The 16,604-nt window shown below is 35.3% G+C and overlaps 1 long non-coding RNA gene across 1 annotated transcript; it reads left to right on the top strand.

Annotated features, from left to right (window-relative positions):
- Positions 1-11,594: 11,594 nt before the first annotated feature.
- LOC133076502 (uncharacterized) lies at positions 11,595-16,357 on the top strand. Its single transcript, XR_009697545.1, has 4 exons — positions 11,595-11,639; positions 11,767-11,853; positions 12,991-13,044; positions 16,253-16,357. It is a non-coding gene; the product is annotated as an uncharacterized LOC133076502 (long non-coding RNA).
- Positions 16,358-16,604: the final 247 nt, after the last annotated feature.

Raw genomic sequence — 16,604 nt, 5'->3', positions numbered from 1 at the left:
AATCTCCATTCTCCAGTAATCTTATATTCATTTGTTGGATTTCTTGTTTTTAAAATTCCATTTATATACATCTAGGCAATTTTTTGTGCACAAACACATACACACATTCGTTTAATTTTTACAACCACTTCTGATGTTGGCATGATCAATCCAAGTTTTAAAGATGAAATAAGATGTAAGGTGATCAAAAAATGAATATAAATAATGAGAAACTGTTGAGAGGGAGAGACAGGACAATCAAGGACAACAAGTATGAACCAGGACTGCCCTGGGACCAGAAAATAGTCACTCTAGGTAAGAGGCTCATCAAAATTAAGAAATTTTACCAAGATAATACAGCTGGAAAGTGGCAGAGCCAGAATTTGGTTCCATGCCTTTAGGACTTAACCTCTTTTACTACTCTTTCCCAGTAGATTTGGTGATTTTCTTGTTTACTAATCATGACATGATTAGAGGGAAACAAGTCAAGAGAGCCTCCCTGCAATATATCAGTGCTAAAGTAGATGCCATGTCTTGTTTATCTCTGTATATCTAACTTGAAACACATCAGGTCTTCAATAAACATTTGTGGATCTGAGCCAAATCGTATTGCTTGACACTTCATCACTTTGGATGCATCCCCATTCCTTCAGATGGTAAGGATTTTTCTGTCTTTGAGAGTCAATGAATGATTAGAACAATGCACACATACATAGGGAGATACATACTCAGACCAGCCATTCCTTCATTGTCTGTTAATCTTGTTTACAATATCCTGGACAGAAATTTTCTCCAAAATGATGATGACTGTCAGATAATTTCTAGGCTTCGAAGGATACAGAACACTGTCTAAGAAGGTAGCAAAAGATTAACTTTGGTCTTTCACTATTTCTTCAAATGGCCAGTCCTTATGCCAGTTTTTACCTTGTACATTTTAACACCTTCACTGGTTGCACAGACAATGCAATTTGGAACATTGTCCTTTTATAGGTAGGACCTTATGGTCTAGGTAAAAATTTTAATTTAGTTAACCGTATTTAACAATGAAACACATCATCTGTAAATTAGAAGCTACGACGAGGCCACTCTTAGTCCTACATTAGGCCACTGCCTAATGAGATGTGGAAAATATTAAGGAAAAAGAATCAGACATTGTAATCATGACACCTTGAATAAAACCCAGGGCTATATCAGTAACTTCATTTTCTGGACCTCAGATTTCCCACCTGTAATAAAGTCAATTAGCTAAGATCATATAACATTTTTAAATAGTTCTAATACTCCATTGTTTTGTAAACCAGATGCAGTTGGTAGTGCAATATAATCCTTACCTTTAACACACGAAGACACTTACCTTGCCTCCGTCCCTTAGCACAAGTCACCTGGACACTGAATGTTGTTCCCTCTCTAAAAGAAAGAAGTTTCAAACATTAATTTTCCATATTGCTATCATACTAAGAGCTATAAATAAAAATATTTAAGAGTTACAACATGGAAAAATCTCCACTTTCCTACATATTTAAATATTAGGAAATATTTCTGGAAGTAATTTCTGGAGGTGTTTTGCTATGTTATCAGGTTGTCAAGATGACACATTCCCATTTAATATTTAATTCTGTTATTTCTCAATTGTTACCTCACCCCCTTCCTCATTCTGCAATGATTTACTTTGAACTCTAACTTGCCACACTACCTAGCGGTGGTGGGATGTTAGGTATATTTCTTACCTTTTCTGAACTTGTTTATGCATCTACAAAATGGGGTTGGTGACATCTCCACCTGATCTCAGAAGAAAGGGCTAAGCTTTCATTTTAACTTTGCATGTAAATAAAGCTTTTTGACCGTCATTTAAAAATTAGAGAGCCACTACACTATCGCCCATGATTTATGAATCAGATCTTAGCTACTTATTGCCAGGCCAGTTCTTCCTAAGAGTTCTTGGACACTTCCAGGCATCAGTAGGAACTTGAGATGTATAGTTCCAAAATGTTGAAGGATTTTTTACCCATGTTTTAAAGACGGCATATTTACAGATTACAACAATTATCTGTTGTTAATCATGTTATCTTCTGTTCACAACAGGACAGGGACTGCAGAAACATAGGTTAATATTCCAATCTCTTTATTTCATGTTTAGCTTGGGCCATATTTGTTGTCCTAGAAAATGACTTATTTATAGATAGCTTCTTACATTTGGATTCAATAAGTATGAGTAATTTTTGACATCCCATCTAACATCATTTCCAACACTATTAGCCGTCAACACTTAGGAGAAGTACATCTTTCTGGATTGTGACAATGCAAAGTTAGCTATGTTGCTGTGGTTGAATCATATCCTTACTATGTAGCAGAAGGAGTAGGGAGCAAGAATGAATTCTTCACATTATGATGAAGACATTAGATTGCAAACTTCCAAAGGGGAAAGAGGATTGTCTCTTACTCATTTTCTGCCTCCTACAAATACATAAGTCACGGTCTTATAGATATTCATCGCTCAGGCACTTATGGAATTTGATGTTTCAAATAAGCAAGTTCAGAGGTCATAAAACTGAATTTAGTTTTGTGGCGAATTATAATGCTTTGACTTTAGAGTGAGTGCTGAACATAGATAAACTTTTCTAAATCTTAAAAGCTTTGAAGTCAGAAAACTTTCAAGACACTGAAGACGATTTAGTAAGCTCTCAACGTAAGCAACTGGAAGGCAAATGTGTTTAACACCAAGTTTATAATCTGCAAATCTTGTTGGCAAGTCAAAGATGTTTACACAAACATGAAAAAATACAGACACACATAGTTTTAAGGTTTCTTTGTCAGTATTCAATCAATATTCATGAGTAAAGGAGGGCCTGGCATATGACAGGAGATAAATAAATGGTGACTCCCATTATTATTATTAGGCATCTTTCCAAAGGTTTATTTTAAGAAAACAACCATAATGGCCATTGATAGAAAAAAATGGTGAAAAATGTTCTATTTGAGCACTTCAATACTTCCCTACTGCATGAAAATTCTATCTGCAAGTTCTTTGTATCAAATACTTTCTGTTGAAATCAGACTAATAATGTGATACTAGGTATCAGTGAAGTAAACTGATGTGATTTGAGCAGTATGTCATCAAGTGAACAGTGCCTGGAACGGCCTCCAAGTATCTACATTAAATCATTAAATTGACGAAAGCATTTATTTTTTCTGTCATCATGAGCCCACATTCAGGAAGTTGATAGGGTTGCTTCCACCTAGAGGTTTGTATTCATGAGCCAGGCTGGGCTTGCTGGGAATGTGAGAGGTACAGCTAGTTGTGTTATGTTGTGTTGACGGTATTTTGTGTGATTTGTTCCGTATCTCCAGTGGCCTGTGGAGAGATTATGTTTCCAGTCTTCTCGTACCCATAAGATGACATGAAATATACTGATGACTCTAATGCACTGTCAGTGCACAGCTACAGACCCACGATCTGACTTCAGAAGGTGGAAGTTATGCATCAGCTTGCTCTAGAGAAACCCGATACATGCCTAAAGATCTCTAAAGGTGATATAGGGCTTAAAACTCCAAAAGAATGTTTCTATGTTGCAATGTGATCTGTAATGATATATGTGCCAGACTAAAACCTAGCAAATGAGATCTAGGTGGTAATCCAAACTTCACAAAAAGCTGGAGACAAAGTGACAACTAATGGACATAAAAAAAAAAAAAAATCAGTTGACATTTCTGCTTTTAATTGAAAGAAGTATTGATATAAAATGCAATTAAGATGCATAATAGACAAATGGACAGAATAGAACAGAATAGAAAGCATAGAAATAGACTCAAATATACATGGGAATTTAGGTTACAATAAAGATGGCAACTCAGATCAGTGGAATAAAAATGGATTATTTATTTTAAATGGACTATTTTAATAAATGCCTTTGGAGCAAATGGATAACTATTTGTGAAAAAGACAAAGTTGGGTCCTTTGTATTATACATCAAGATAAATAAATAAAAGATGTAAATGTAAAAAGGGAAACCATAGAAGTCCTAGAAGAAAGCAAGGTTCATTTTTTTTTATAACCTTGGACTGGAAAAAAGTTTTTCTAACTACAACCCAAAATTCAGAAGCCATAAAAGAAAGGATTGAAAACTTTTGCTACATAAAAATAAAAAAAAAATCTTGTCAAGACAAAAACAAAACAAAAACAAAAAACTCTCCATAAGCAGTCAAAAGACAAATGTCAAATTAGGGAAAAGTATCTACAACTTATACCAGATAAAAGGGTTAATCTTCATAATATATAAAGAGCTACTAGAAATTGAGATGAAATAGTCCAATAACCTTATAGAAAAAATGAGCAAGCCTCATGCAGACAGTTCATAGAAAAGAAGATAAACCTTATTCATAATGAGAGATATGTAAAATGAAACTAGATATCTTTTCTCACTTTTTTTTTTTAAACATATATTTGTATTTCCAAATAAAGTCCTTCAATCAGTTATTTATTTATTTATTTATTTTGGCTGTGTTGGATCTTCGTTTCTGTGCGAGGGCTTTCTCTAGTTGCGGCAAGCGGGGGCCACTCCTCATCGCGGTGCGCGGGCCCTACACTATCGCGGCCTCTCTTGTTGCGGAGAACAGGCTCCAGACGCGCAGGCTCGGTAATTGTGGCTCACGGGCCCAGTTGCTCCGTGGCACGTGGGATCTTCCCAGACCAGGGCTCGAACCCGTGTCCCCTGCATTAGCAGGCAGATTCTCAACCACTGCGCCACCAGGGAAGCCCTCTCACTTTTTAGACTGGCAAAAAACCAAAAAGTTGTTCACATGTTCTGTTGACAAGGCCATGGAGAAGCAGGTACTGTTATACATTTCCGGAAAAACGTCAAATTGTACAAACTTCATGGAGGTAAATTCGGCGGTAGTTATCAAATTTACAGATGCATTTACTCTTGAACCCAGAAATCCTGTTTCTCGGAATCTAGCCTACAGATATACTGCCGGCTCAAATAACACAATTATATTACACTCTGATGTCACTTATAATAACAAAATATTGGAAACAAGGCAATATCAACTATGATATAGTCACAAATTGGAATATCATGCAGCTGTAAAGAAGAGGTTTGGATATTTCTGTATATAGAATGGCAGAGATACAGAATACATTTTTGGACGAAAAAGCAAGGTCCAGAACAGGTAGCATGCTATTTTTGGTATATGAAAACAAGGAAGGGTAAGACTATATTATATTAACATATGCATAAAAATATTCTGGAACATAAAAAATCCTAGGAAGATGAGAGAGACTAGGAAGAATAGTGGTAGGAGCATGAGGTGTAGCATTTGTTAATAAAAAAATTAAAAGAAAACCTGAAAACCATAAGATTTAAGAATTTTAGAGATGCACAGAGGCATGGCTTTATTTAAGGTGAAAATTTCTTGAAGATAATCTAATAAAATGTGCTAATGCTTTGAGTACTGTGTGGTGCAAAAAAAAAGTAATTAATAGATCATTTAGTAGCCCGTTGAATTAGAATTGAGAATTTTACACAACTTCATGGTAATCTTATTTTATATGACTCTGTCTTAGGCATGTTTCAAAAATACTCCATAAGGAATACTTAACTACTGACCCTTTACTCTTAACCATAGGAGAATGAAGATTTGGCCTCCTTCTGAAGCTCAACAAGAGTTTGAGAACCTCTGACGATTGAGTCATCCTTAAGATTAAAGATACCCTTCAATGTATCTATTCAAGACGTATTGAGATCTTACTAAAAGACAGCCAATGCTATAAGTGCCAAGAAAGTATAAATAAACACTGGACCTTAAAGGATTCCATAGTATACTAGGTATCCAGCTGTATTAATAGCTAACTAAGTATAATGGGACACATACTTGGAGACATAAATGAGAGGTGACAAGGTAACTTGCAGCATATCCAGCAAACAAATATCTGTTTTAAAATCAACATTTTCTTTTATTTTATAATTGAATTTATTTATTTATTTATATTATTGGGGTATAGTTGTTTTACAATGTTGTGTTAGTTTCTAATATATAGCAAAGTGAAGTAGAGTTCCCTGTGTTATACAGCAGTTTCTTATTAGTTGTCTATTTTATACATATTAGTGTATATATGTCAATCCCAATCTCCCAATTCATCCCACCCACCCCCTGATTTCCCCATTGGTGTCCATAAGTTTGTTCTCTACATCTGTGTCTCCATTTCTGCCTTGCAAACTGGTTCACCTGTACCATTTTTCTAGGTTCCACATATGTGAGTTAATATACGATATTTGTTTTTCTCTTTCTGACTTGCTTCACTCTGTATGACAGTCTCTAGATCCATCCACATCTCTACAAATGACCCAATTTCGTTCCTTTTTCTGGCTAATATTCCATTGTATATATGTACCACAGCTTCTTTATCCATTTGTCTGTCAATGGGCATTTAGTTTGCTTCTATGACCTGGCTATTGTAAATAGTGCTGCAATGAACATTGGGGTGCATGTGTCTTTTTGAATTATGGTGTTCTCTGGGTATATGCCCAGTAGTGGGATTGCTGGGTCATATGGTAATTCTATTTTTAGTTTTTTAAGGAACCTCCATACTGTTCTCCACAGTGGCTGTACCAATTTACATTCCCACGAACGGGGCAAGAGGGTTCCCTTTTCTCCACACCCTCTCCAGCATTTATTGTTTGTAGATGTTTTGATGATGGCCATTCTGACTGGTGTGTGGTGATACCTCATTGTAGTTTTGATTTGCATTTCTCTAATAATTAGTGATGTTGAGCAGCTTTTCATGTGCTTCTTGGCCATCTGTATGTCTTCTGTGGAGAAATGTCTACTTAGGTCTACTGCCCATTTTTTGATTGGGTTGTTTGTTTTTTTTGATATTGAGCTGCATGAGCTGCCTGTAAATTTTGGAGATTAATCCTTTGTCCGTTGATTCGTTTGCAAATATTTTCTCCCATTCTAAGGGTTGTCTTTTCATCTTGTTTGTAGTTTCCTTTGCTTTGCAAAAACTTTATGTTTCATTAGGTCCCATTTGTTTATTTTTGTTTTTATTTCCATTACTCTAGGAGGTGGATCAAAAAAGATCTTGCTGTGATTTATGTCAAAGAGTGTTTTCCTGTAAGAGTTTTATAGTGTCCGGTCTTACATTTAGGTCTCTAATCCATTTTGAGTTTATTTTTGTGTATGGTGTTAAGGAGTGTTCTAATTTCATTCTTTTACATGTAGCTGTCCAGTTTTCCCAGCGCCACTTATTGAAGAGACTGTCTTTTCTCCATTGTATATCCTTGCCTCCTTTGTCATAGATTAGTTGACCATAGGTGTGTGGGTTTATCTCTGGGCTTTCTATCCTGTTCCATTGATCTATATTTCTTTTTTTGTGCCAGTACCATATTGTCTTGATTACTGTAGCTTTGTAGCATAGTCTGACGTCAGGGATCCGATTCCTCCAGCTCGTCTTTTTTTTTTTTCTCAAGATTTCTTTGGCTATTTGTCATCTTTTGTGTCTCCATTCAAATTTTAAGATTTTTTGCTCTAGCTCTGTAAATAAAATCAGCATATTAAAGAGGTCCTTCATATCTTGTTTTGTCCATTCTGATCCTCAGAAGTCTTGATGCTAAGAGTGAGATAGTGGACATACAATATCTGGAGGCCACATGCATAGTGTTTCCTGCTGGGTGCTCGCTGCACAAGTTTAAATTCAGATTCCACAATTTAACAGCTGGGTGAGGCTGACCATTGCAGCCTCATTGGAATGATAGAGAACAGTGCACTGAATCAATTAGTGAAAGAATGTTTACTTTAATGGAAAAAAAAAATGTGCTTCACATTGACAGCAAAAGAGAAAAACTTGAAAGCAGTGACACTTTTTTTTTTTTTGGCCGTGCTGAGTGGCTTGTGGGATTTTAGTTCCCCCACCAGGGATGGAACCCATGCCCCCTGCAGTGGAAGTGCAAAGTCTTCACCACTGGACAGCCAGGGAAGTCCCAGCAATGACACTTTTACCCTAGCAGTGGGGACTAAAGGTAGAGGACACAGTATAATGACCCTAGACATAATCCATGCTCACAAGCATTTTTGTACACATGGAAACAACCTTGTCAGCCCAGGCATATCTGGCTGAAAAAGATACCCCATGAGAGAAGTAGGAGAAAAGCTGATCTGCCTAGATTCTAAAAGTATTGGCTCTTTTTTCCTTTGCCTTTAGTGAAACTATAAACATCTGTTCTGTAAATCCATGTGAACTTTTAAACATGCAGAGAATTAAAGAGAGGGTAGAACATCAAAATGATTAGGAAAATTAAAGGGACTAGATGAGTTTCAACTAGGAATTCTAAAAATACACACTAAATTCCATGATTTGGACTGCTAAGGATATTGAGGATGTAAAAATAGGTATATAAGGTAGCTGGAGGGGCAGACAATATAAAATAATGTTGTGAATGAATTTTGAAGTTGTCATCATTATTGTAAGATTTTACAAAAAATAGCTTATCCAAAATTTGAATTTAATTAAATACAAGTCAAGGAGTACTTGCCAAATACCTACCACGTGCCATGTATCAATATAATCTTAGGTGCTACGGAAGAAGGGGACCAAATGACAGGATGTGGTCCCTCCTATCAGTGCACATGAACAAGATGGGGGACAAACATGGGACAATTAATAAGGCAACATGGTAGGAGTGTTAGAGTTACAGATATAAGCAAAGTGCTGTGAAAACAGGAAGAAGCAATTACGTCATAACAAAACCAAGCAAGACTTCACAGAGAATTTGGCAAATGAACTTGGCCTTGAGGAGTAATTGGAATTCTAGAGGCAGAAATGCTGGAAAAGGACCCTCTAGAGTAAAGAAGGAAATGTGTAAATAGAGAAAAATATTGCATGTTTAAGGGCTGGGAATACTCTAGAGTGGCAGAAACCTGGGATGTAAGAAATAAAATAGGAAATTAGTATGGAAATAAATTGAGACCAGATGATAAAGTGCCATATGTACATCCTAAGGGGTTTGTAAATAATTCCAAGACCAACACAGAGCTTTTGAACTGTATTGAGAAGAGGCATGATAAGCTTATATTTCTGGCATTAGTATGAAGGTCAACTAATTGATCAGCATGGAGGCCAGGCCAGAAGTCCATGAAAGACTCGAAGTCTGAATAAGAACAGCGAAAATGGAAATTGAAAGGAAGAATAAAATATTCAATGAAATAACAACTCTTCCTTCAATTTTAATCTCTATAATAGAACTTTCACTCTTTAAGAAAAAATTCTATCAACTGAATTTTAAGTTCCACAATTCAGGCAAAAATAGAAATTTCACTTTTATATACTTGGCATATAGTACATGCTTAATAAATGTTTACTATAAAGTTTGATTGATTGTATTACTGATGGCATTTCCTTTGTTTGTGTTTGTTTAAATTTTGGGTATCTTTAAAAAAATACTAAATTTTATAGGAAGATCAAGAGTTTTAATGAGTGTGGTATTTAGCCTTAGACCAGAGGTCAACAACCTTCTTTTGCAAAGGGCCAGATAATAAACATCTGAGGATTTATGGACCATATGTTGTCTATCACAAATACTCAACTTTGCCATTGGAATGTGAAAGCATCCATAAATAAAGTTTGGCTATGTCCCAATAAAACTTTATTTATAAAAATAAGTGGTGTGCCAGATTTGGCCTATGGGCTGAAGTTTGCCAGTCCCTACCCTAGACCAGTCAGAGGTTAACTATCTCATCATCTACAGTTAAAGGATTAAAACATTTATATATTCAGTTTTTGAAAGATCATAATTCTTGATAACTTCTTATGTTAATTCCATGTTATTGCAATTTCAAGTTTATAGAAATTTAATTTACATATAATAAAATTTACCCCTTTTTAGTGTAAAATTCCATGAGTTTTGACAAATGCATACATTTATATAAATACTACTACAATTATGATATAGAAAAGTTCTTCCTTCATGCTCCTTAGTAGTTAACTTGCCCCCAACTCCCAGCTCTTGCCAAGCACTGATCTGATTTCTGTTCCCTTTTTGCTTTGCCTTTTTAAGAATGTCTTATAAATGAAATCATATACTATGTAGCCTTTTGAGTCTGGCTCCTTTCATTTAGCATATGCATTTGAGATTTATATAAGATATTGTGGTATCAGTAGTTTATAACTCTTTATTACTTTATGTCATTGTGTGAATATTCCCAGGTTTCTTTATTCATTCACCAGTAAAAGGCTATTTGGATTGTCTCTATTTTTTTGCAATTATGTGCAAAGCCATTATAAACATTTGTGAACAGGTTTATGTTTAAATATAAGATTGCATTTCTCCTGGGTGAGTACCTAGGAGTCGGATTGCTGGTTGTATGTTGTTTGTTTAATGTTATAAGGAACTGCCAAACTGTTCACAAAAAGTTGTACCATTGAATTCCTGCCAACAGTGTTTGAGAGTTCCAATTGCTCCATATCCTCTCCAGTGCTTGACATTGTCAGTTCTTTTTATTTTAGTCTTTCTTTCCAGTAGGTGGGTAATAGTATCTCACTGAGGTTTTAATTTTTTTCCCCAGATAACTAGCAGTGTTGAATGTATTTTCATGTGTTTACTTGCTATCTACATATCTTTTTGTCAAGTATCAGTCCAGATCTTTTGCTCAATTTTAAATTGAATTTTGTTTATTTATTGTTGAATTTTCAGAGTTCTTTGTGTATTTTGGTTGTAAGTCCCTTATCAGATACATGTTCGGCAAATATTTCCTCCTGGTCTGTGGCTTGTCTTTTCATTTTCTTAACAATATCTCAAATTATTGCATTTTGAAATGTTATCACTACTAGTATTATGATTAGTTTCACATGTTCTACATTTTTCTGAAAGAAAATTCAACGAATGAGAATAATAGAATCTTTTCTTTGATGGACAATTAAAAAAATGATATCCATGAATAATATAAAACCAAATAGAACATTTTTACCATGCCACAGCTTTATCTTCAATCTGAACCTTAGTCATGACAATAAGGTCTAGATTCACAGATATTCTTTATCATATATTTAATTTTGAAGAACTTTAAATCTTTGAGAAGTGACAAAGGAAACCGACACATCTACAAAATAGGACATCAATCTGCCTGCCTTGGCTTTCGAAGCAAAGTAAAAGGGAGCATTTTCAAATAGTGAGCTGTCTCTTTTATTTATTGATCTTCAGCTAGAAATAAAGCTATAGTAAAATGCTCTCTCCATATCTTTCTCGCTGTATAAAAACAAGGTTACCGATCAATTGATTTACCATCACCATTGTTTAGGTACCTTCCCTACTATCTCTATTGTGACACAAGACATGCAGTCATATAGATCTTTCATTAGGAAAGTCATTGAAAAGCTAAGGCTCACTGCATGCTTAAATGGTTTGTAGCCCACTCATTAAGCCATTAACAAACCATTAATATTGCTTACCCTCAAACCTTACAGATAAAATAAGTTATTGCCATTTTATCTCCCCGGTGCACCTTTGCAAAGTGAACAAGTACATGATTTTGTTACAATCTGACTTAAATATTTAGAGACATGCCAAGGAATTCAGGTATCTAGACTATTAACACTAATAAGATTGATGTGTGTATTCCTTTAGATGCATACCCTGGAGCATAAGGAGTGGGAGAGCAACACAGAGGTATTACTTAAAATTGCTTTTTTCCCACCAATTTAATCTGTTTTTAATATTTTCCACATGTTATTACTACTATCAATAACATTCATTTCAATAAGAAATTTTCTTTGTGATGTTCTTAACCATACAGGAAAAATAAAGAAAAAAATAACTCTGTAAGGAGAAGTTAACAATTTTAAGACTGTTTAACATCTTTGCACTCAAGCTTTAAGTACAGGTGAGTAAATGATCATGTAAAACATCTAACCATCCTCTACTGGTATGTTTCCCTTGAAATTCGAATGGGTCCTAGTTATTTCAATAATAAGACAAAATATGCTGTATGCCTTGTACAGAGTAAAACATAATTGAGGATATCCACTCTAATCTTTCCATCAGGTGAACTATAATGAACATACAATTCCTTGCACATAATTTTTTTAAAGATTTCTTTTACGTCCAGAAGGAAAAATGTAAATACTTGAACAGGAACTCCATAAATTTAACGGCATATGTGCAAGAAGGAATATGAATAGAGTTGAATGTGCAATCAGGGAAAACTATAAATAGAGTTTCCAGTTCATATAAAAGAGAATCACAAAACCATAGGGGCTGCTGTACAGTACGTAAAATGTGAATGACCTTTACAGACCCATCTACAAAGAGGAACAAATTGATATATATCTAGCAACTGTACTGAAATATTGCCATTCAATGTCACTCATGTCTACTTTGGTCAAATCAGGGGTGAATTTTATTTTATTTTTCAGTTTCTAACTATTTAAAACTTTTAGCATTTAGCATTTGGCATTTCTTGGGCCATAAACATTAAGTACCGGGTCATGTGACATCTCTTTGAAAAATGACACTTGGGTCCATGTAATATCATTACTTCCATAAAATTCATGTATGCAGTTTACAGAATAACTTATAAACTGATAATCAACCTAAAGGGCCCACCACAGAAGACCTAAAATGTCTCATTGTAGTTTGCATTTATTAAAGTCATTTATAACAGTTCAGCCTTCCTCCATGGCTGGTCAAAGGAGCCTGAGCTGGCTTCTTACAGGCAGGTGAATGTGAGAAGCAGGGAGCTAGTGCCTTGGGCCATACCTTTCTGAGGCATTTTAATTATTTTCAATATGCAGAGAGGACAATGACACATGTCCAAAGAATCGTGAGAATATCCCTTTGCTGCAAATATGTCCTATACCTCGAGGCATTGGAGAGTGTGGAAATGAACTTTGGAAGAATTAGGAGTCAGTGCACCATAGCATTGAAAGGAGAGGGATGCTGGGACACAGGGCTTTTTAAGTGTGGCTAACCTGCCTGTTCTTTCTCCATGTGTCTATTAAATCTTCTCGCTCTTATCCAGAAGTATGTGTGCCTGGGATTCTGTTTTTCAGAAGGAGGGACAGGATGAGGAAAGGTAAGATGATCACCTTATTTCTTTGTTAAATAAAGCCGACAGATAGGACTAGATTACCCAGAAAGCAAGAAGATGCGTATCTGTAGACAAGTCCACATTTTCTTTGTGTTTTCTCAAGATTGATCCAAAAGAACGATGACTCATCGTAGATACAGGGATTTCTTTCTAGACTAGTGCCAGAGAAAAGACAACCCATAGGAGGACCAATAGTCCTGGGGTTGGCTCCTGGATCTCCCCAGAGCATTTACGTTGCTCAGAAAATTTCACATGCTACTAAGTTCCGCTCCAGCATTCTCTAGAGCTATCCTAAACTAGGAACAGAGGCTCTGTGGTATTTTCTTGAGATAATGACAGAGACTCACAGCGATCTGGGAGAGAACAGAGGCTTGGAATATGGTGAGTGTCCTGTGGAGGAAATCTCAGAGCATGGTAACGCTCTTCACAGAAGCTTTCTCTGGAATATTAGACACTGGTCAAAGTTGACAGTGTTCCACATAGGGGCCATAGGCAGTGAAGTGCCAGCCCTGACTTTCCCTCCCTGACATCAGTATGGTTACATTCTATACCCAAGTGAGGAACTCTGGGCTTCCCGGGGGTTTTAGGGGCTAACCTTGGTCATCTGGCAGTTCTAGGGTATGCACAGTTAAGGAATGCCTGTAGAAAACTGATTTGACTTTACAATTAAGAGACATGAATAAGTATTTCCAGAATAGTCTGGTATGACCATGCAGGGGAAGGTTGATCAAAGTAATTTTATAGTTCCCCCAAGGCTATCTCTGGATGTTAATGGGATATTGACACAGAGCTGACTGGGTGTCCTTCGTTGCTAGCATTAGAATGTCTCTGTCATCATCTAGCAGCTCGATGCTATTGTGCATTGGCTTAGCATTTTAGGGTGAGAAATCAGCACATGGACTTTATCATGGAACTTCCCCCAACCAGATAAGTCCTCTGGCCAATAGATTCCCTCACATACTGGCAGTACCCTAAAATCAAAATAAGAAAATGAAAGAAAATGATCTACCATCTATCTATCTATCTATCTATCTATCTATCTATCTATTTATCTACCCATCCTCTTTCACACCTGTCCCTCTTGTCATCACCTTCGTAAATAATGTAATGGCCTCTTAAGGACCTAAGGTAGCAATTTAATTTAAGTAGTTCTCATAGATACAAATAACCCAGAAAATATTAGCAGAACTCCCTCTCCCTTTTTGTTTATGTAAGTCAAGAATTTTAAATGAGATACTCAAATATTTGTTCTTTTAGGTATTTATACTAAGAGAAAGAGAAGCTAAATAAGAAGGATTTTTGTCTATTCCAAAAATTTTTGTTACCTAATTTATAATTTTCCTTAATTTCATATTTTCTAAGCAATATCTGCAGTTGGGAAGACTGCATAATTTGCTATGCACTAAAATATTTTCAGTTTTCTGAAAATATTATTTTCATGAGAATGCAGTTATTATAAAGTCAAGTGATATAAAAGGATCTCTTCATGCTAAAATTGTGTTAATAATTAATTGGAGGGAAAGTATTTCACCATGATAAATGAGAGACTGTATAGAAGGAAAAATGCCATTCTGTGGCAGAAATAATATAGTAACATGCTGTTAAATACAAGCCATCATATTAAATTTTACAAAGCACAAAGATATCAAAATTTATTAAAATGTGAATTGATTATGCTTCCTAAAATTCCTGTTCTGGAGATAGTAATTAGAGTTTTGTCAATATAATTATTAAAACGAGGGGAAGCAGGAAAAGTGGAAACGTAAAAACAATTTGCTAGAGAGAAAACTGGTTGCTAGTAAAGTAAAGCAATATTAAATGAGAGGGAAGTCTCATGCTGTAGGCTTAATGTAATAAGGTTATGATTTTAATCAAAATCAGGTCCATGGTCAACAAGGACACAGCTCTAATGGCAAGGTAACTCTGATGCTAACTTGTATAGGAATAATTGCGCTAAATTATAACGTGATGGCTAAATTAACAATAGTTATTAACCTTTATAACAGAGATGTCTGTGAGAATATAAAATATTCACTGAAGATTGTCAGAAAAGGCCCAATTCCACAGATTTACAAGTGCAGACACTCCATTTGTGTGTTCTTTTACTAAACATGGTTTTTTAAGAATTCTAACTTTTTTATTAAATACTATTTTTATAAATTGAATATTGAGAAGTTGCAAAAGAACACTTACAAAATATATGTACCATATAAAGATTCAAGAATAATGGTATAATATACACCCATATCCCCAGCACCGTTTCTAAGGAAAATAACACAACTGCTTTGCTTTTTTCTTTATCCCACCCCATTCCATCCCTCCTCAGTACTAGTCACTGTTCTAAACTTTGTGTTTATCTTTATGGTTTTTCTGTATATATTTCTATCGATGAACCATATTTTGTTTGGAATATTGATCACTTTATAAAATAGATGCTTTTGCTTAGGTTTTAGGTGTAAATGTGCCTTCCTGAGATTCATCCATATTGTTGAAAACAGCTGGAATTTATTAATTTTCAGTGCAGTATAATATTCAATTGTAAGGCTATACTGTAATTTATTTATACTTTTAAAGTTGATGGATTAGTGTGGCAATTGTATAGGTGTTTGTTCATTTCTTTTCAAATTTAATTACATTAAGTTTCTACAATATTCGAGCATCCCAGAACTGGGAAGAAGGTAACACTCTATGGACCAAACCAAACCCAATAGGCATTGGAAGTCAACGGATAAATGCTTCTCCCTTTTGTTCCTTAGGTGGCTGTTTCTATCACAAAACTGCTGCCTACAGGAACAGCCTATTTAATAATGTTCCTTTGTATTAGCTTTTCCAATTCTCTGTTTATGCTCCTTTTGTTCAGTACTGTTTCCTGGAAACATGCTATCAGATAAGCTACCTTATAAAACTTTGTGCCAGGGTCTGCTTTGGTAGAGGTGAGGCACCCAGGCTAAGACCAGTATATTCACGTGCACATATTCTTTAGAAGTCTATATGAGGATGCATAGATATGGGTAGCAAATGAAATGAATGTCAAGTGTTAATGAAAAGAGGTAAATGTAGCAACGTATCTCTGAGACTTGGTATAATGATATCCATACATTCAGAACATTATGACAGAAACAAAAGGTTCTGTAGAAAAAATATATACTCTATTTCATGGAGATTTAACTTCATGGAATTTTACAATTTGCAGCTAAAAGCAATGTGAAGATAAAAGAAGAAATGGAAGTGATGCCACTCTGAGTGGGAACTATATGTCCGCATTTAGATGGAGCAAATGGGTGATGCAGTCCACAAAATGATCACAGATCTTGAACCTTATGAAAAAATGCCTGACTTCTTCTTAAAGTTTAATGTAGGTAAGGACAGTAATAGTCTACATAATTCTACATAATATTAATAGTAATGGGGACCTGGGCTGTCCAGACATCAGGTGAAACCCTCATTGATTTAAAACAGAGAATCACATAAATTAATTTACTTTTCTCTATGAAAATTTACAGAAGGTAGTGGAATTAGGAGAAGAACTTTTGGTTGGAACAGAT

This window comes from Eubalaena glacialis, chromosome 16 (assembly GCF_028564815.1).
Source record: "Eubalaena glacialis isolate mEubGla1 chromosome 16, mEubGla1.1.hap2.+ XY, whole genome shotgun sequence".
Lineage (NCBI taxonomy): Eukaryota > Metazoa > Chordata > Mammalia > Artiodactyla > Balaenidae > Eubalaena > Eubalaena glacialis.
This window is presented reverse-complemented; position numbering and strand designations above follow the sequence as displayed.